The following is a 22,779-nucleotide window of genomic DNA, read 5'->3' as shown; positions in this document are numbered from 1 at the left end:
TCTTTGGTTGTTAATTTCTAGGAAAAGAGCATTGTGTTCTGATATCATGCCGGGAATTATGTCAATCTTCCTAAATATGTGGAGGCAGGCTTTGTGACCCAGAATATGGTCTATTTTAGAGAATGTTCCATGGGCTGCTGAGAAGAAGGTGTAGTGTGTGGGCTGGGATGGGAAGTTCTGTATATGTCCATTAGGTCTAAGTGATCTATGGTTTTGTTGAGCTCTCTTACTCCCCCGGTTGAGTTTCTGTTTGGATGATCTGTCTATTACTGATAATGGTGTATTGATGTCCTGAACTACGATGGTGTTGGTGCTTATCTCTGTTTTGTTGTCAAGTAGGTTTTGGTTTATGAACTGTGGTGCCCCTGTGTTTGGTGCATACAGATTTAAGATTGCAATATCCTCTTGATGGATCTTTCCCTTTTTTTCGATGGATAATTTCCATCCCTCTGTCAAGCTCCCTTTTTACATCATTTTCTGATTTTCTTGATGCTTCTTGGAATTCATCCTTCATTTTCTTTATTCCTTCATTTAGCATCGCCATCTGATTTTTGAGGTCCTCTTTTTTTTTCACTCTTCCTCATATCTCTTTTCTTTTCTTTTCTTTAGTTTTTCAAGGTAGGGTCTAACTCTAGCCCAGGCTGACCTGGAATTCACTATCGAGTCTCAGGGTGGCCTCGAACTCACAGAGATCCTCCTACCTCTGCCTCCCGAGGGCTGGGATTAAAGGCGTGCGCCACCATGCCCGGCTCTCATATCTCTTAACTGTCTTTGAACTCCTTCCATTTTCTTATTTATTAGGTGTAGTCTAGTGATGGCAGAATGCACACGATTATTGGTCCTTTGTTGCTCTTCTACAAGTTCAACCAGTAGCTTGGTCAGGGTTGCATTGCTCATAGCTTCATTTTGGTGTTCTGATCCTAATGTCTCTTCTATGTTATGATTAGAGATGTTCATTGTAGGACTGGGTGATCTAACTGGATTTTCTTGCATTTGATTTTTCATGTTATTTCTTTTGTGCTGTGGTCTGCCCATCACAGTGTATGGGAACATAAGTGGGTGGATCAGCCTGGGCTCACAACCAATGGGAAGCTGAAGTAACCTCAGGCAGTTGCCAAGCAGCCTGTGCTTTGGCTCTCACTTACCAAAGCCTCCTGCCTGGAAGGGGTACCAAAGTTGCCTGAGCTTTCATGTGATAATGTGCCAAAGCTGCATGTGCTAGTGCTAGGAGGGACACTGAGGCACCAAGTACTGAAGAAGCCCAAACTCTGGCATGGTGGAACACTGGGACCCAGAAGCAGTCTGAGCTCACCAGCAACAGGACAATGGCAGTCAGCCGGCATGGTAGACAGGGAGGAGATGGCACTTGAGCTAGTGCAAGTGACAGACAGAGACAGACTGACCTCGCATGGGGACTTGCAATGGGCCTGGGCTTGTGTGTGAATGTGTGGTGGCCAGCGCAGTAAGTGAGCAAATGGGCCAAGCAGGCTAAGCTTGCACAAGCAGGGATCACGTAGTGGGGTTGTTTGGTGGGCAAATTTATCAAAGGGGCCTGAGCTCCAATGGGCCAGCAGGAATAGCCTGGCCAAGGTCACTTGTGGGTAGGGGTAGCAGGGCGATTGCCCCTGTGCAGTGCGGCAAGTGGAACTATGTTGGCCTGGGACCCTTTTCTTACAGTAAGTGAGGGAGTTTCCTGAAGCTGGGACTGTGGGTATGGCAGCTGCTTGGGGCGAGGGGTGGGCAACCCTCATGTGAGGCAACCAGCGATTCCCTGTTTTATCCCCTCTGTGCCCTCCCACAGGCAAGCTATTGGAGATTTCTCTCGCCTAAAAGACCCAGTGAACCCTTAATGTCTTGCCTTTCTTTCCTGAGGATGTTCGGCACAATTAGGTGGTTGCCATCTTGGCCGGAAGTCCCCCGAATTTTAGATATTTTGATTAGGGGTGTTTAATTGGGAAGACAAGAAAATATTCTAAAATCTAAAAAAAAAAAATGAAATCTATTTCTGGTCTCAGATAGTGTGGTGGCTTGTCGAGGGAAATTTCTGATCTCACTCATCTTTGCTGCCAACCAACGATGGTATATTTTACTCATTACCAAGTTGAAGATGAAGTCTTCTTTCCTTTTCTTGTGGAAGTGTAGGGATTAATCAGGATTAGGGACATAAAAGTCTATTTAAAAGTCAAACACCATCGAGATGGTCCACATTACTAGAGGTAGTATTTGTTGCAGGGCACTGCCCAATAGGTGGCTCAATGTCTGGACATCTCAACTTCTTGTAAAGTTTTCTTAAAAAAAGACTTCTTTGGCTCTTAGAAGAGAAGCAAACAAAATAGTGATGCAAAATCTTGACAAGAGTATGCACTATAAGTATTGTTTTTGGTGTGAATTGTTTTCAAGGTTATCATACTTGGGGCTTACATTAACAGAGAGTTTCCGTATAAATAAACTTCATAAATGCTTTTATAAATTATCTCATTTAATCCTCACTGAAGTCTGTTGAGAATGATTCTCTTATCATCTCCTTTTTATTGTGGAGAGATGGAGACACTGAATCATTCACTTTCCTTAAGTCATACAGCTATATAGGGCAGACTCAGTGTTGGCTTTAGGAACTGTGCTACTAAGCCCTTTATCATCCAGGCTTTGGCACTGTGACTATCAACCACTGTCATCGATTTGGATATATTTCTGGAAACATACTTGGATACATGCAGCTCTAACATTCTTCTGCTTTTAGAATGTCCTTAGTTTATAAAGGAGCTTCAAAGACAGTACAGATTTCTTGTCTGCCCTTGTTAACAGTACAGAAAACCCCTGTCTACCCCCATGTAGTTGTTCATAATACAGAGAGTTTCTGTCTATCCCCATATAGTTAATAATATAGAGAGTTCCTGTCTAACCCCATGTAGTTGTTCATGGTATAGAGAACTCCTGTCTACCCACATGCAGTTGTTTATGATACTGACAGCTCCTGTCTACCCTCATATAATTGTTCATAATACAGAGAGTTCCTGTCTACCCCCATGTAGTTGTTCCTAATGTACATTAACTATGACAATTGAAAAACAAAGGGGTTAATTTTAGTGCACTCCTATTAAGTTAGCCACTGTTTTCAGATTTTACTAGGCTTTTTTTCTAATGTCATTTTTCTGTTCTAGGATCTCATTCAGGATGTTAGATTGCATTTTGTGGCATGACTCAATGATCTTGTGTGTTTGCTTTTGAGGAAGAGTCTCACTACATAGCCCAGGTTGGCTTCAAGTTCAAGATACTCTTGCCTAAGCATCTTAAGTTCTGAGTTTACAAACAGGCACCATCATGTCTGGTTCTCTGTCATCAGAGAGAGAGAGAGAGAGAGAGAGAGAGAGAGAGAGAGAGAGAGAGAGACAGACAGACAGACAGACAGACAGACATAGGGAGAGAATGGAAATTCCAGGGCCTCTAGCCACTACAAGCAAACTCCAGATGCATGCACCACCTTGTGCATCTGGCTTACATGGCCCTGATGAAGTTTTTCAGTACTGTGAGTAGACTAGCTAGAGGGGTGGAATTGGAAGTCCAGAGACGTGTTGCTGGTTAGAGTTATCGAACTGGGAGATTTGTCACTAACTGGAGTTGTTAGACTTGGAGCTACAGAGTTTGGTATTTGCCCTGTTTAAATCATGTATTGCTAGAGTATTTCTTTGCTATGCCCAATGCCATCTTTTGCAGTGTGAATGTTTATTCTGCGCAATTGTGGTTTTTTGGGGTTTTTTTTTTTTGGTATTATGGCTCAGTTAAAGGACATTGGACCAAGGGGATGTATGAACATCATTGGGATTGATAAAAACTATGGGGACTTTTAAAATTGGAAAGAATGCATTGTATTTTACATCATGTATGGATATCAGTTTATGGGGTCCCATGGCAGAATGTGGTGTTTTGATTTAGGTGTCCCCCATAAACTTAGTTGTCCTGAATGCTAGGTTCCCAGCTGATGGAGATTTGGCAATTAATGCCTTCTTGAGAGAGAGTATTGTTTGGGGTGGGCTTATGGGTATTATAGCCAGTTTCCCCAAGCCAGTGTTTGGCACACTCTTCTGTTGCTATTGTCCACCTTATGTTGGCCAGGGGGTGATGTCCACCTTCGGTTCATGCCATGCTTTTCCCCTACCATTATGGAGATTCCCCTGGAGTCTATAAGCCAAAATGAACCTCTTTTTCCCACAGGCTGCTCTTGGTCAGGTGATTTCTACCAGCAGGCAAGTGCCTTAACTGGTAAGCCATCTCTCAGCCCCCAGATCCTAACTTTCAATGTTGGTTTGTATGTGAATAAGGAGATGTGAGACAGAGTATAGGCTATGATTCTAGAAAGGAGACCATGAGAGGAGAAGAAAGTGAATAGAAGGGGGGAAGAACAAAACAAAACATGTAATATAGAAGCACAAAAAAGGCTAATTTTGGGGAGGAAGAGGGAATAATCTACCTCCTTCCCAGCTTCTGACCTCCATTCACCTGCCTAACCCTGGGGACCTTGACTTAGTGTCTCAATAAAGCCATAATGGAGAGAGGTCTCAAAAAAAAAAAAAACTATTTGCAAATATCATAATGAAACTAATTCTTAGTATGCTTATAATTCATCTTTTAATCTTTCTCTTTCTTCTTTTCAGTTCTCCATACTCCTTTTTAGAAATATGCTGTAGGGCTGGAGAGATGGCTTAGCAGTTAAGCGCTTGCCTGTGAAGCCTAAGGACCCCGGTTCGAGGCTTGGTTCCTCAGGTGCCACGTTAGCCAGATACACAAGGGGGTGCACATGTCTGGAGTTCGTTTGCAGTGGCTGGAAGCCCTGGCGCGCCCATTCTCTCTCTCTCCCTCTATCTGTCTTTCTCACTGTGTCTATCGCTCTCAAATATATAAATAAACAATGGACAAAAAAAAAATGCTGTATTTTTGGCCTGGAGAAATGGCTTAGTGGTTAAGGCATTTGCTGCAAAGCCAAAGGACTCTGAATGGATTCCCCAGGACCCACGTAAGCTAGATGTACAAGGTGGCACATACATCTGGAGTTCGTTTGCAGTGGCTAGAGGCCCTGGCATGTCCATTCTCTCTCTCTCTCTTCCTCTTTTTCTGTGTCTCTCAAGTAAATAAATAAAATATATTTAAAAATGCCTTTTTTAAATTTATTTTTTGTTGCCCACAATTAATTTTTTTATTAATTTTTATTTTTTTAATTTTTATTAACATTTTCCATGATTATAAAATATATCCCAGGGTAATTCCCTCCCTCCCCACCCCCACACTTTCCCATTTGAAATTCCATTCTCCATCATATTACCTCCCCATTACATTCATTGTAATTACATATGTACAATATCAACCTATTAAGTATCTTCTTCCCTTCCTTTCTCTACCCTTTATGTCTCCTTTTTAACTTACTGGCCTCTGCTACTAAGTACTTTCATTCTCACATAGAAGCCCAATCATCTTGACTCATAGTACTCAGGTATAGTGCATGACATTTCAGAGCACATATAATAATCAAATTTTGTTATCTCAGACATATCTTTTTGTGTTCAGAACACAAAATCTTTTCTGCTAGTCATTTTGAAATAGCAATTATTGTCAATAGTCACTTTCTATTGTATTATAAAACATTAAAAACTATTGCTCCTGGGCTGGAGAGATGGCTTAGCAGTTAAGAGCTTGCCTGTGAAGCCTAAGGACGGTATTTCGAGGCTCGATTCCCCAGGACTCATGTTAGCCAGATGCACACGGGGGCTCACGTGTATGGAGTTCGTTTGCAGTGGCTGGAGGCCCTGCGCATCCATTCTCTCTCTAGCTCTCTGCCTCTTTCTTTCTGTGTCACTCTCAGATAAATAAATAATTTTTTTAAAGAATTTTTTTTAAAAAAAATCTATTGCTCCTGTTCAGCTGCACTCCTATACTCATTAGCTATCATTTCCCACCCCCAGATTTGGTAACAACATTATATTCCATAACTTTTGGAGATCCATTTTTAACTTCAACATATAAGTGAGACCATGTGATGTTTGTCTCTGTGACTGACTTATCTAACTTCAGATGATTTACTCCTGTCCCATGCATGTTGCTGGAAATGACAGTGCATCATCTTTATTATGATTACATAGTACTCCACCATACACACACACACACACACACATATATATATACATACATGCATACATATATATATATATATATATATGCACTAAAATATGCTTAATCCTTTCACAATAGATCAAAACCTTGCTTTTATAACCTATTTTTTACTTCATATCCAAGAAATAATTTCATATTCCAATGTTATGAAGGCTTTCTCTTATGTATTATTATTTTTTTAAAATTTTTTATTTATTTATTTGAGAGTGACAGACACAGAGAGAAAGACAGATAGAGGGAGAGAGAGAGAATGGGCGCGCCAGGGCCTCCAGCCTCTGCAAACGAACCCCAGGCGCGTGCGCCCCCTTGTGCATCTGGCTAACGTGGGACCTGGGGAACCGAGCCTCGAACCGGGGTCTTTAGGCTTCACAGGCAAGCGCTTAATCGCTAAACCATCTCTCCAGCCCTATGTATTATTTTTAAGAGACAGAGAGAGGTGCACCAAGGCCACAGCCACTGCAATCAAACTCCAGATGCTTGTGCCACCTAGTGGGCATGCACAACCTTGTGCGTGCCTCACCTTTGTGTGTCTGGCTTTTGTGAGATCTGAGAGTCGAACATGGGTCGGTAGGCTTTGTAGGCAAGTGCCTGAATCTCTCTAGCCCTGTCTAGGTGTTTTATAGTTTAGATCTTTCAAATACATCTTTATTCAAACTTGAGTTAGATTTTGTATACAGATGTAAGGTGTAAATGTTCATTTTCATGTATACATCCAATTTTCCAACACTGTTTCTTACTGACTGGTGTCTTTTTCCATTTGTTTCTTGGCATACTTGTGAAAGATAAGCTGATATACACGAGTGTTTCTTGGGGCATTTTCTTGGTTCTACTGGCCACGTTGCTCCCATGGCTTTATAGTATCATGAAATCAGGTAGTACAAGGCTTCCACCTTTGTTCTTTCTGAAGACCGTTCTGCCTATGCAGGATTCTTTGAGCTTCCACATGAGGTTTTTTTTTTTTTTTTAAATTTTATATATAACAGCTTATACTCTTTTAACCCCTCATCTCTGCTCCCATTACCCTGGAGGCCCTCCTCAGAGGGGTTATTGTATTCTCTGTGGGGTCATGAAGGCCTCAATCAGTCCCTTTGTGGTACCAGGGTAGGGGGTGTGCTTCAAGATATTCCTATCCCTCTGCCTCTTACAATCATTCTGCCCCCTCTTCTGCAATGTTCCCTAAGCCATGGCAGGTCTGTTGGAAGTCTGATTTAGTGTTGAGTTCTCCATAGCCTTTGGATTTTTGCTTTAGTAGGTTTTGATTGATCATTATGTCTCTCACCATCCCCCTGGAACTGGTTGTCAGGTTAGCAGTAGGGGCAGTATTCATGTCCCCACTTCATCTGCAATTTCTCATGGGCCCTGGCAGATATGGTAAAGGTGGCATGTCTTGTGTTTGGTAGTTGGCTATCTTCTTGTTGTATTGATGGATCTTGGTTTTCCTCTGCCTTCTGGCCCATGCCTTCTGTAAATTAAAACAGATTTTCCAACCAAGAGTGACAGCAGCTTGGGTTAAAGGGGTTATATAAAGTTATTTGAGTTTTTGTTGTGCAAGCCCACTCTTCTTGTCCAGACAGTAGTGGAGATTTCTTTCTGCAGTCTTCCTTTCCTGACTATGGGGTTCTGAGTTGGTTTTAAATACCAGATATAAGTTCTCTCATACTGAGAAGCCCTCATGTTCAATCAGAGAATAGTTGTTTACCTGCAGAGGCAAACAGTTGTTTACCTGCCCAGCTGGTTGACTTCATGGTCTGCAGGTTCCCCTGCTTATTCATTCTATGGGTGAATGCTGTCTTCCAGCAACTCCCATAGGGCTTTGCAGCAGTATGATGGCGATCCAGCAGGGAACTAAGAATGAGGGCCCTAGTAGGATTTCTGGTATTCACTATGTAGTTGTAGGTTATGAGTTGTGAGATCATCAGTCTGTCCTTTGGGAGAGGACTATGTCTCTGGATAATCCTTCCTACCCTATGGCTCTTACATTTTTTCCATCCCCTCTTCCACAAACTTGTCTGAGCTTTGGTTGGTGTGCTTTAATTCTACCTTGGTGTTGAATTCTCAGTAGCTTCTGAATGTCTGCTTTGGTGTGTTTTCAGTATCCTGTGTCTATTTGCATCAACCTGGCTCAGGTTATTAATCTTTCTGTGGAATCAGCACACTTGCTTATTTTGCCAGTTCCTTTGTGGTTTTACCTGGGTCCTGGATGCTGGGTGAGGGGTGGTTCATGATTATATCATGTAGAATGCTAGCCAAAATGAGGGTTTCTATGGAACTGATTTATGTTATCTTTGCTTTTGTTTAATTCCCTCTGCAGCCTCCCTACTCTTTACCCCTCCATACCCCTTCCACCCCCAATATTCTGCCCTTCCCTAACCTGCCAGGTAACTCCTCCTCTTTGCTCTCCCTATTTCTTCTCTCTCCTGGTCTCATTATAGGTTTTCTATTTAAATTTTTTACTTATTTATTTGAGAGAGAGAGAGACAGAGAGTGATAGAGAGAGAGAGAGAGAGAGAGAGAGAGAGAGAGAGAGAGAGAGAGAGAGAAAGAGACAGATAAAAAGAATGGGTGTGACAGGGCCTTCAGCCATTGCAAATGAACTCCAGACTCATGTGCCACTTTGTGCATCTGGCTTACATGGGTCCTGGGGAATTGAACTGGGTCCTTTGGCTTTGAAGGCAAGTGTCTCAACCAGTAAGTATGCCTCCAATCCTCATTATAGTTTTATGCACATATATCTGATGCATAAATCCTGTTTTCACTCATCTCCAGCTGATCCCAATAATGACCTGTAGATGAGAGAGTACATATGCCATTTGTCTTTCTTCTATACCTTTGTGATCATGTTTAGAATGATTTCTTTTTCAACAAGTCCAACCATTTTCCTGCAAATTTCATTATTTCATTTTTACTTACTGCTGGGTAAATTTCCATTATGTATATTTTCTACTTATTCATTTATCATTTGATGGGCATCTGGGTTGATTCTAGTTCCTGGCTATTGTGAATAGAGCAGCAACAAACATGGCTGAGTAAGTATCTGTATAGTTAAGTGTGGAATCTTTAAGGTATATGCCCAGGAGTGATATAGCTGGATAAAATGGTAGATCTATTTTCATCTGGTTTAGGCATCTTCATGTGGATTTCCACAGTGGCTGTACAAGTTTGAACTCCCATCAGCAGTGGGTAAAGGTTCCTCTTTCTCCACAACTTCACTGGCATTTTTTGTCATTTGATTTTTAAAAAATATTTTTATTTATTTATTTATTTGAGAGTGACAGACAGAGAGAGAAAGAGAGAGAGAGAATAAATGGGCACACCAGGGCCTCAAGCCACTGCAAACAAACTCCAGACACATGTGCCCCCTTGTGCATCTGGCTAACCTGAGTCCTGGGGAATCAAGCCTCAAACTGGGGTCCTTAGGCTTCACAGGCAAGGACTTTACTGCTAAACCATCTCTCCAGCCCTGTCATTTGATTTTTGATGAACATCATCCTGACTGGAATGAGTTGAAATCTCACTCATTTTTGTTTGCATTTCTCTGATGACTAAAGATATTGAATGTCTCTTTAAGTGTGTAATGTCCATTTGTATTCCTTCTAGAATTCTCTGTTCAATTCTCTACGCCATTTTTGATTGGGTTGTTTGATTTTTTTTTTTCTTCATTTAGTGTTTTGAGTTCTTTGTAGATTCTAGATAATGGGCCTTTGTCAAAGGGATAGCTAAAGATTTTTCCCCATGCTGTGGAATGTGTTTGACTAGGTTGATGGTTTGCTTGTCTGTGCAGTAGCTTTTAGGTTCAAGTGGTGCCAGTGGTTAAGTATTGCTCTAATTTCCTGTCCTACTAGGGTCTTATTCATGAAGTCTTTACATATGCCTATAGTGGAGTGTTCTCCCTGATCTTTCTTCTAGTTGTTTCAGAGTTTCAGATCATATATTGAGGTCCTTAATCCATTTAGAGTTGAATTTTGTGTAGAGTGAGAGAAGTGAGTCTAATTTCATTCTTCTACAGGTGGTTATCCCATTTCTTCAGCACCATTTACTGAAGATGCTGTCTTTTTCTCCAGTATGTACTGCTGTCCCTCTTGTCAAAAATCAGGTAGCTGCAGTTGCTTGAATTTTCTATTCCATTGATCTGTATGTCTGTTTCTGTGATAGTACTATGTGGTACCATGCTGTTTTAGGTACTATGGCTTTGTAGTTTATCTTAAAATCAAGTATGGTGGTACCTCCAGATATATTTCTTCTGTTGAGGATATTTTTGTCTATCTGAAGCCTTTTGTTCTTCCCTATAAATTTTGAAATGATTTTTTTAAAATATTTTTTGTTCATTTTTTATTTATTTATTTGAGAGCGACAGACACAGGGAGAAAGACAGATAGAGGGAGAATGAGTGTGCCAGGGCTTCCAGCCTCTGTAAACGAACTCCAGACGCGTGCGCCCCCTTGTGCATCTGGCTAACGTGGGACCTGGGGAACCGAGCCTCGAACCGGGGTCCTTAGGCTTCACAGGCAAGCGCTTAACTGCTAAGCCATCTCTCCAGCCCTGAAATGATTTTTTTAATCTCTGAAGAATGTTGTTGGAATTTTCATTGGAATTGCATTGAATCTGTTTTATGCTTTTGGTAGGATGGATGGCCATTTTCACAATATTAATTTTTCCAATCCATAAACATGGGAATTCTTTCAATTTTCTCATATCCTCCTCAATTTCTTTCTTCAGTGTTTTTATGTTTTCTTGTATAGGTCTTTCACTTCCATGATTAATGATATTCCAAGCTATTTAAATTTGTTGCTATTGAAAACAGGATAGCATCACTTATCACTTTCTCCATATGTTTATCTCTGCCATATAGGAAGGCTACTGACTTTTTTATATTTATTTTTTTAATTTTCATTTATTTATTTGTAAGCAGAGATAGAGAGAAGAGAGACAGAGAGAATGGGAGGGCCAGCTCCTTCAGCCACTGCAAATGAACTTTGGATTCATATGCCTCTCTGTACATCTAGCTTAATGTGGACAGTGGGAAATTGAACCTGGTTTGTTAGGCTTTTTAGGAAGTGACTTAATCCTTGAGTCATCTCTCCAGTCCCAAGGCTACTGATTTTTGTGTTATGCTTTTATATCCTGCCACTTAACTGAAAGAATTTATCACATTTAGAAGATTTTTGGTGGAGTCTTTTGTTTCACTTATGTATAAAATCATGTCATCTGCAAATAGGGCTAGTTTGAGTTCTTCCATACCAATTTGTATCCCTTTTATTTGTTTCTCTTGTCTTATTGCTTGAGGTAAGATTTCAAGTACAATGTTGAAATGCAATGATGAAAGTGGGAAACCCTGTCTTGTTCCAGAACTTATAATTAGAATGTTTCAAAAATTTCCCCATTTAGTGTGATCTGGGCCTTGGGTGCTTTATAAATAGACTTTATTATGTTGAGATATGGTCCTTCCATCTCCAGCCTGTCCAATGTTTTAATCATAAAGTCACGGTCTATTTTGTTAAAGGCCTTTTATGCATCTACTGAAAAAAATGTTATTTTTGTGTTTAAGTTTATTTATGTGGTGAATTATAATGATCAATTTCTGTATGTTGAACCATCCCTATATCCCTGGGATGAAATCTACTTGGTCAAGGTGGATAATGCTTTGATGTGTTCTTGTATTTTGTTTGTGAGATTATTACTAAGAATTTTTACATCTAAGTTCATTAGGGATATGGTCTATAATTTTCTCTTTTTGTTGCCTCTCTGTCTGGCTTAGGTACTAGAGTAATGCTGGCTTCATAGAAGAGTTTGGAAATATTTTCTCTTTCAATTATGAAAAATAATTTGAGAAGAAGAGATTTCAGTTCTTGAAAGAAGGCTAGGTAAAACTCAGCAGTGAATCAATCTGGGTATGAGCTTTTTTTTTGTTGGGAGATTTTTGATTACATTTTTGTTTTTGTTAGAAGTAATAGGTTTGTTTCAGAATTGTTCTGGGTTTAATTTTGGAGGTGATATGAGTCAAGGAATTTATCTATTTCTTCCATGTTTTTCAATTTTCATATTAATTTTATGATCTTTCCAATTCTTCAGAAAATGTCATTGGGATTTTTATTTATTTTTTTTTGGGGCAAGGCCAACAGACTGGCGAGAGAGAGAGAGAGAGAGAGAGAGAGAGGGAGAGAAGCGTTGTGTCAGACCCTCTAGTCACTGCAATCAAACTCCAGATGCATGTGCCCCCTTGGACACATGTTCAACATTGCGTGCTTACATCAATGTGTGTCTGGCTTATGTGGGACCTGGAGATTTCATCATGAGCCCATAGGTTGCATGGGCAAGCATCTTAACTGCTAAGCTATCTCTCCAGCCCTGGTCCAGAGATTTTTATCAAGTAAATTATTTCTATCTACAGATAGAGTAACTTTACATTTAGTTCTCGTTCTTTAATTTTCTTTTCAATGGTATATAGTTTTTGGTGTGTATAAGTCACTCATGTCTTTGATTAACTTTATCCTTAAGTAGCTCAGTCTTTTTATCCCATTGCAAATATGATTGTTTTCCTAATTTTAATTTTGTAGTAACTTTTTAGTATATATTTCTTGGATTGATTTTGTACCCTGCTGAATTTATTGAGATAGGTTTATTGTGATATTCATGAGGTTTTGAACATAAAAGATCAAATTATCTGGAATCAATGGTAATTATGCTTGTTTCTAATTTATTTTTTATTTCTGTTGTTTCTTTTACTTACCTAATTGCTAGACTGGGACTATCAATTCCATATTGAATGGAAGTCATGTGTGTGTACCTCCTTCCTTGTTTCTGATGCCTACTGTTTACCTGGTGTGGGGAAATTGAATTCTAGTGGTCTTAGTGTTTATGCAGGAAATCCACTTACCTCCTCAGCCATCTCTCCTGCCCCATGTATTTTTTTTAAATCACAAAATGATGCTGAATTTCATTAAACTTTCCAAGTCTTTCTGTATTGAAATGAGCATATCTGTGATATGTGCTATATGCACATGTGTACAGATGCATGTGCCCTGTGTGCATGCATGTGGAAGCCAGAGGGAGATGTTACATGTCCTCCTCTATTATTCTTATGCCTTATTTCCTTGAGACAGAATTCTCTCACTGAATCTGGAACTTGTATTTTCACTTAGTTGGCTGATCTGTAAGCCACAGCTATCCTCCTGTCTGCTTGAGGTCACAGGCATATACAGCCAAACACATTTTTTTATATGGGTGCTGGGATTAAATTCTGGTCCTCATGCTTACATAACAATAACTTTTATCCTCTGAGCTATCTCCCCATCCCAACCCTTTGCTTTCTTTGCTTTTCATAGTGTTGATGTGATATATTTATTGTTTTCAAATGTGAAACAATTTTTATATCCCAAGGATAACCCACTGGGTAATAGTATGCAGCTGTTTTCACACGTGATTGGATTCAGTTCATCAATTTTGTTGTTGTTGTTGTTATTATTGAGTATAATTGTACTATGCTTTCCAGGGATATTGGATTATAGTTTTCTTTTCCTCTGGTATATCTGTTTTGCTTGCTGTCATGGAAAATGAATTTCCAAATGTGTCCTCCTCTCAGTAGATGCAGAGAAGGCATTCACTAATTGCTTAAATGTTTGGTAGAATTCTCTAGTGACTCCATCTGGGCTCAAGATTGTTGGGAGGCTTTTGATTCTCACTTGGTCTCCTCACTAGCTATGAATTTATTTAAACTGTCTATTTTCTTTTGATTTATCCCTTCTAGATTATAACTAGCTAGGAATTTGTTTTTTCTCAATCATATGATATGTGGGCATGCAGTTGTTCACAGCACCTTTTATAATCTTTTTCTCTATAGCAGCTATTTTCCTTTCACCCTTTTCACTTCTGATTGTTTTGATTTTTTTTAAATTGGTTAATCCAGCTAACCATTTGTATTTTTTGCTGATAAAAAACTTTGATTCTTATACCCGTTTTCCTACTGTTTCCCCATCTTATATTTCTCTTATTTGTTGTCTAATTTTACTATTTCCTTTCTTAGGATATTTTAGATTTACTTTATTTTCTATTTCCTTGAGGCATAAAGTAGGGTTGACTTGAGATTTTTTTTTTAAAAAAAATGTACATGTTAACTGGAAACATCATTCTTTTAAAATTTTTGTTTGTTTGTTTTTATTTATTTATTTGAGAGCGATAGAGAGAGAAAGAGGCAGAGAACAAGATAGAGAATGGGCACGCCAGGGCTTCCAGCCACTGCAAACAAACTCCAGACGCGTGCGCCCCCTTGTGCATCTGACTAACGTGGGTCCTGGGAAATGAGCCTCGGACCAGGGTCATTAGGCTTCACAGGCAAGCACTTAACCACTAAGCCATCTCTCCAGCCTGGAAACATCATTCTATTAGCAATATTTTTATTGCATTTCATGTTTGGTATGTTGTATGCATTTGCTTTAAGATATTTTTGATTTTCCATTGTGATTTCAAGAGTAATTTCCATATATTTGTTAATTTTTATGTTCCTACTGTTATTTATTTATTATTCATGCTAAAGTAACCAGCAAGTATATAGTATGATTTCAGGTGTTTAATATTTTGTTAGGACTTGTTAGCAGCTTAACATGTTTTATTTGGAAGATGGTCCATATGCACTTGAGAAAGTGAATATCTGTTGATGTTCAGTTTTGAGTTCTACATACTTATGATTTATTTATCAGTGGTCTTATTCAGGTTCTGTGTTTTCTTATTAAATTACTTCTCATTACCATTTGTTATCAGATGTGCAGTATTGATACTATTCTTCAATACTGATGTTTGCATCAAATGTTTGGGTTCTCTGGGGAATTAGTCCATATGTATTTAACATTGCTATATTTTCCTGTGAATTGATTGTTGTGCTAAGATATAGACAAACCTACATATGTGCAGTTCTTTGTCCATGGATCCAAGCAATACAGATAAAATTTTATTAATAATCCCATCTTTACTAAATATCACAAATATTTTTAAATTTAATATAATTATATATATCTTTCCCCCTCTTCTACAATGATCCCTGAGCCATGGCAGGCCAGTTGGTGGTCTGATTTAGGGTTGAACTCTCTGTAGTCTCTGGATTTTTGCTGTGATAGGATTTTATTGATCATTGTATCTGTCACCATTGCTTTGGAACTGGTTGTCAGGCTAGCAGTAAGAGCAGTATTCATATGACCACTTTCTCCGCAATTTTTCCTGGGCCCTGGCAGATATGGTAAAGGTGGCACATATCATGTGGGCAGTTGGTTATCTTCTTGTCATATTGATGGATCTTAGTTTTCATCTCTTTTCTCTTCCTTCTGTAAAATAAAACAGATTCTCCAACCAAGAGTGAGAGCAGCTTACTTTAAAGTGGATATGCATAGTTTGTGAGATACTTCTTGGTGTGTAAGCCCACTGCTCTTATCCAGAGAGTAGTGGGGGCTTCTCTCTGGAGTCTATGAGTTTCCTAACCATGAGTTTCTGACTTGCTTTCTAGCACCAGACATGAGTTTTCTCCCACTGACCACTCAGTGGTCATGTCCAATCAGAGAACAGTTGTTTACCTGCAGAGGCTGCATGCTACTATTACACTGCATGTACATCTTGTCTGGCTGGTTGATTTTATAGTCTGCAGGGTCCCATGCTATTGATGACTGTTGTCCTCCAGCAGCACCTATAGGGCTTTCCATTACTAAGGGCTAACCAGGTGGGAACTAGTTTCCCTTTTGGCTCCAGTAAGACATTCTGATGTTTTGTTACTATAACCTGTGGTGTCTTGAGTAATAGTGCTTTTATCTTTTAGATCTGTCAGGTAATCATATATATTGGCAATGGCCTGCATTTTTTTTGTGATCTCATAGGTTTCTCTGGCCAACAGCTCATTGTGGGGAATAACTCAATTCTGGGTCTGGGATTTACCAGCCATGGTTTTAAGGTTACATGTTTTCTTCTGTCTGGACTGTCCAAAACTTTTTGTTTTTTAAATCATAAATCTTTTCTTAAGCTATACATATTATTTAACTTTTGTTTGAAATAAGTAACCTAGAGATGAATAAACATATGTGGGTGTATATATATAGCTTTTACAAACTCTTTTTATATGTGACTTGAGAATACTTGATTTTTTGAAATCCACAGAAAATTCTGGAACCAATTCCTCTTAACAAGAGATGACTTACTATATACTGTCATTCTCTATCTATGCCAGTTCCTATCCTTAAACATCTATGTTTTTCTGATATATGCTGCCTACTTCTGTTCTCTTTTCATTACTATTTTCACAGGATTTTTTTTTCAGACTAATATATCTTTATGTCCAAGCTGAGTATTTTGCAGACAACATATTTTTGAAATAAAAGACTCATTCAACCATTCAATATATTTTTAATGGAGATTTTAATCTACTTATATTTAAAATAATTGCTATTAAGAAGACTCACTGGGCTGGAGGTATGGCTTACTGGTTAAGGCAGTTACCTGCAAAGCCAAAGGACCCAGGTTTGATTTCCCAGGACCTGTGTTAGCCAGATGCACAAGGGGGTGCACCCGAGTTCATTTTCAGTGGCTGGAGGCCTTGGAATGCCCATTCTTTCTCTATTTCCTTCCTCTTTCTCTGTCAAACAAACAAATTAATTAATTAATTAAAAAAGACTTACTATTAACTCATAAAACATATCCATATCATTTCCTCTTTTGTAGCCTTTCCTTGTCTTCAGTTGATTTTGTATAGACACTGATTCATTCCATTTCCATTTTCCTTTGTGTTTCTTTCATATCATTTTCTTTGTGGTTATTATGGATAATACATTAAATGTTTTATATGTAAAACAATTTTGTTAAATTAATAAAGATGTTACTAATGTGCAATGCACTAATATTTTGTACTTCCTCATTCTTTATGTTTTAGATATAACAAAGGACTGTTCAAAAAGTTCTATTGCTGTGATCAGCACAGCTTTGACCTGTTGGGGTGATGGGAAGATTAGCAACAGATAGAAAGAAGTAATAGAGTGAAAGCTGGAATTGGGTAGACTGCAGTCTCTGATGGAGACACTGTAGCACTGCCTAACCAGTATTGGTTTATTTTATCCACACTCAGAAAATAACTTTGTTTTATCAAATATCGAAAAACATGGGAATGGGGAGACAAGGTCAAATAATGAAAGAATCAGGTGGCTGAAGACTGTTTTTCTGCACATACTGTCTTCTGCACAAGATCAGGCCCATAAAAATAGTGCAAGAGGAGGAGCTAAGGATGGGCTGTGCCCCACTGCTGTCTCTGCAGTTCAACTGGAGGTAGACATGGCTGTGCCTATGTCAATGGCTTCTATTGCTTGTGGCTCTCTACATGCTATGTATTTTACCTCCACTAATATTGGCATATAATTGTTACTTCTTTGCATGATTTGGTTGGAAAATTCCATCCTAGAACTAAATGGGCTTTAAAACCATGTTGTGTCATCCTGTATTATCTGTGTGCTTACTTTTATCACTGGGCTTAATGTTTTCATGTTGCTTGGCTGTCTCTTTCCATGCCAACTTGCTGAGCTCCTGTTAGCAATTACTCAGACAGGTCTGGTCATGATGATGAACTCTTTCAGTCTTTAAATTCTGGAAGTGGCTTTATTTCTGTTTGAGTTTTTCAAATAGATTTTTATGGGATTTTCTTAGTTGATACCTTTTTCCTTCATATCTTGAATATATCCTTCTACTGCTTTCTTTTTTTTTTTTGTTTAAGAGAGAGAGAGAGAGAGAGAGAGAGAGAGAGAGAGAGAGAGAGGGAGCGTGTGAGAGCGTGTAAGTGCACATCAGGGCCTCTAGCCACTGCAAATGAACTCCATATGCATGTACCACCTTGTGCACCTGGCTTATGTAGGTCATGGTGAATCAAGCCTTGAACCGGGATCCTTAGGCTTCAGGTAAGTGCTTAACCACTAAGCAATCTCTTCAGCCCCCTTCCACTGCTTTCTGACTGCAATATTTCTTCTGAAAATTCTTTTGATAACTTTTAAACAACCCCCTTAATCATATGTGGTACTGTTACACTGATAGTCTCTGTTCTATTTGCTGACTTGGATTTGTGTTTTCATGGTTCTCCATTAGTTCATCCTGGTTGGAGTGTTTTGGGTTTCTTAAATTTGGATGCTCAATTTTGCCAGTAGTTCTTCAGATAGCATCCCATCTCTTCCTTTCTCCTGTCATCCAGAAATTCATATCACACACATGGTATTTGTGTGTTTTAAAAAGTCCCTTATGCTTTCTTTACTTTCCCTAATTCTTTTTCTTTTTACTACTCTGACTTGATAACTTGGCATCACTTGCCTTCAGTGTTGCTGAGTCCTTCAGAATAATCAAGCAGACCATTGCCAGCCTGTAAGTTCCTCTTTCCATTCAGTCATTGCAACATATAGCCCTAGAGTTTGGTTTTCATTTTTTAAAAATATTTTGTTTTTGTTTATTTATGAGAGAGAGAAAGAAAAAGAGAGAGAATGGGCATATTAGGGCTACTGCAAATGAACTTCAGAAGCCTGCACCGTCATGTGCATCTGGCTTATGTGGGTTCTGGAGAATTGAACCTGGGTTCTTAGGCTTCCCTGGCAAAGGCCTTAATTGCTTAGCTATCTCTTCAGTGCCTGCTTTTTATTTTTATACCTTTTCCTTTGTTTATATTATTATGTTAATTTGTCATTTACTGATTTCATTTAGTTGTTTATCTTTGCTCTGTCCTGATCATTGTCATCATTAAATCAATTATTTTGAATTATTTGCTAGCTATCTTATCTCCATTTGTCTGGGTTTGGTTTTTGGAGATTTATTTGTTGAGTTGGTTTATGTTCATTATCTTTTCAAGTGCCTTTATTTTTATCTGAGTTTTATGCAGTTGAAGAAGCTGCCACTTCTTCTAGTCTTCACTGCCTGGTTTAAGGTGGGCAAACCTCTACCAGTGAACCCAGTTACAGATTCCATGTAAGCTTGAGCCTTCTCTGGAGGCTGAGCTGCTCCACTTTGTGCATGTTATTTCCCATGTAGTGAGATTTTTCCAGTTGTTTCCTTCTCTGGAACTCATTATTCTTTGCTCTTTGTGGTGTCTCTCTACAGTTCTGTACATTCTCTAGAGCAGAAAGCTGAAACTCTTTTCCTTGTCTCTGTGCCTCCAAGACATCCAACATGTTTTGACTCTCCATAAGCTCTCCAAGGCAGCTGAGACAGATGCCAGTCCCTTGGGCAGCTCCTCAGTTAGACAGAATACCAAATATATGCTTGACTATTTTTTTCTACCAAGAGAGAAGTCACAAATAAAACATGTTCTCCCAATTGTTTCAAGCCTAATTTATTTTAAGCAATCTGACAGGTACTGGCTTGGGGAAGGGGCAGTCATGGATATAGTCAAATGTCCCATCCATTTCAGCTTGGCTGTTCTTAGCTTTGTGCTTCTCTAGGGCACTGCAACTTCTTAACTATTATCATAATTCTCACAAGGGAATTTAGGTTTATGCATTATTAATTCACAGTCTCTTTAGGGGAAAGAGGGCAGGGCATCTTATCCCATCATCTTATCAACGTTATGTTTATTCTAATGGAGTTTTTAATACCTTGACATTAGTGATGAGTTTTTATAAAATAGTGTTAAGAACTCTTTTAATATGCAAGACATGTTTTATTATTATACTGTAGTAGTGAGTACACAGGTCTGCTTTTTCCCAATTAACAAAAGATACACAAGGGTAACATTGCCTTTTTATTATCTTGAGAAATTTGGTATTGATTACCTGTCTTTTGGAGGATTAAGTTTCTTATGATGTTTGGGATTCTATCCATGAGGGTGCGAACGATGCTTAGTACTAAGGAACATTTTGTCAAGTTGCTCTATCATAGGTCCTTGCTCAAGTGGTTCACTTTGTACTTCTAATTTGGTATTTAGCACTTTATCATGTGCACAGGATCAATCAAGGGATAGGTTTTGTATGTTCATATGGAATGTACACAGAAGGATGGAAGCATACTATATTTCTTACTATATTTCTATATATCTTTCATCAGAGGACAAGGTAAGTTCTCCCTTGCAGTTATTGTTATCTTGAAGATAAGAACATGTAGATTTATTACATACCCAACATAAAGTTCCAGTTTGAACTGAAAATAAAGCTTCAAGACAGATCAATTTGATATCACTCATTTTACTGCTGTGACTAACATGGTGCACCAAATCCTTGTCAGGTGATATGGAAAAAAAAGGTTTTGAAGAGAAACTGCCTTTGAAATCTGCTTCTAGGCACACAAATTTTCATTCTGTGGGCCCATTATCTTGCTTCAGGTCCTATGAGGCACCATGAATTTTTTTTTTAATTTGTTGATAACTTCTATACTTACAGACAATAAATCAGGATAATTCTGTGCCCTTCCCTACTTTCTGCTTCAAAACTCTACTCTCTATCATGTCTCCTTACTCTCTCCATTAGTCACTATTTTATTTTGAGGTCATCATCTTTTTCTCCTATTATGAGGGCCTTGTGAAAGTATTGCTAGGCACTGTGAGGTCATGGATATCAAGGCCAATTTCTGTATGGACAGTTGCATTATAAGGAGTGGTACCTATCCTTTGGTTCTTATATTGTTTCTTCCACCTCTTCTGAAATGGACCCTGAGGGTGTGATAGATGTTTCAGTGCTGGACCCTCCTATGTCACTTCTACTCAGCACTGTGTTGCTTTTTGGGTCATTAGATTGGTCACTGCCATCTGAAAAGACAATCTTCTCTAATCAAAAGTGAGAGTAGCATTGATATATGAATATGAGCATTAAGTGTAGTGCTTTCAGGGCAGTTTGGTGAGAATAATATATGCATTTAGCCAGTCAAGAGCTGGAAGGCTCATGACCGGTGATAGGCTTTTCATTAGGTTTTCAGTACCTAATCAGGAACGTATTCCCTCCTATGGAGTGGACCTCCAGTCCAATTAGAGGGCAGCTAGTTTCCCCTGTTTGGTCATTTGGCCAAATATCTGTATGGCCAAACTTGAGGCTTCCAGTATCCACTGTTTTCACTGCTGATGATGTCTGTCTCCCATAGGGCTGTATGTAGTACAGGTTTTCCTAGATTTCAGTCTCTGGCCTATAGGGAAGAGATTTTCAGCTCAGTCCCAGCTTGATTTCTCAGTGACCTTGCTGCCCAGGCATGTGAAGTCTTCAGCAATAGGGTCTTATCATCTGTTTCTCATGGGTAACCAAGAGCCTTGGCAATATCCTATAATGTTTTGGAGGCAATAGGGACCTCCCTGACCAACAACTCACTAGAAGGTATCCCATCCCTGGCACTGAAAATTTTCTAGTATCAATCTATGGCTTCTGGATGTGCCATTATACAAAAAAAGGAGGCTTTCAGATGTCTTATTAAGAATATTGCATTTTGATTGACCTCCCCCACCACCCTTTTCTTACTCAGTCTCTTCCCCTGGCCTAAGTGAGGGGAAGAGACTGTCATCTGTTCTTCTACTTACATATGAAAAGTATTATCCTCTAAATTCCTTCCCTCTCCTCACTCCCTTATAGACTTTTTCTAGCTTTACTGGCCTCTGCTACTGGTTTTTGGTTCCAGCTCACACATAAATCTAAACATTTGTAAGTAAGATCCACATATGAGAGAGCATGCAATGTTTGGCTTTTTGGGCCTGGGTTACCTCACTTCGCATAATCCTTTCCAGATCCATCCATTTCCCTTCAAATTTCATAATTTCATTACCATTGAATAGAACTCCATTGTGTAAATGTGCCACATCTTTATTATCCATTCATCTGTTGAGGGACATGAAGGCTGGTTCCATTTCCTAGCTATTGTGAATAGAGCAGCAATAAACGTGGTTATGCAAGCATCTCTAAGGTAGTGAGAAGAGTCATTAGGATATATGCCCAGGAGTGCTATAGCTGGGTCATATGGTAAATCTATCTTTAGCTGTCTCAGGAACATCTACACTGATTTCCACAATGGCTCTCACAGACTTTATTCCCACCAACAGTGTAGAAGGGTTCCCCTTTTTTGGCATCCTCACCAACATATTTTTTTTTGATGAGAGTCTCAAAGTAGTTTTAATTTTCACTTCCATGATGGCTAAGGATGTAGAACACTTTCTTAGATTTTGTATATATCATCTGTATTTCTTCCCTTGAGAACTCTCTATTGAGTTCCATAGCCCATTTTTTAATTGGGTTGTTTGATTTCTAATTGTTTTGTTTTTTTGAGCTCTTTGTATATTCTGGATATTTATCCTCTGTCAGATATGTAGCTAGCAAATTTTTCTCCCATTCTGTAGGTTGTCTGTTTGCTTTATTTACAGTGTCCTTTGCTGTACAAAAGCTTTGTAACTTAATGAGATCCTGGTGGTTGACTAGTGATTTTATTTCCTGAGCAATTGGGGCTATATTCAGAAAGTCATTGCCTATGCCAATATGTTGAAGGGTTTCCCCTACCTTTTCTTCTAGCAGTTTCAGAGTTTCAGGTTTGATATTAAGGTCCCTGATCTATTTGGAATTGATTCTTATACATGCAGAATACCGGATCTATTTTCATCCTTCTACATATAGATATCCAGTGTACCCAGCACCACATTTTGAAGAGGCTGTCTTTTCTCCA

At 38.9% G+C, this 22,779-nt stretch overlaps 1 long non-coding RNA gene and 1 pseudogene across 1 annotated transcript in view; one reads left to right on the top strand and one right to left on the bottom strand.

Moving 5' to 3' along the window:
- LOC123462215 overlaps window positions 1-22,779 on the top strand; it is a 224,677-nt gene that overhangs the window by 168,203 nt on the left and 33,695 nt on the right. The gene's annotated exons all lie outside the window — the stretch shown is intronic.
- Window positions 19,922-20,352, bottom strand: LOC123462212 (annotated as a pseudogene).

Source organism: Jaculus jaculus, chromosome 7, assembly GCF_020740685.1.
Source record: "Jaculus jaculus isolate mJacJac1 chromosome 7, mJacJac1.mat.Y.cur, whole genome shotgun sequence".
In the NCBI taxonomy this organism is placed as follows: Eukaryota; Metazoa; Chordata; class Mammalia; order Rodentia; family Dipodidae; genus Jaculus; species Jaculus jaculus.
Note: the sequence above shows the minus strand (reverse complement) of the source record. Positions and strands in the feature narration are given on the sequence as shown.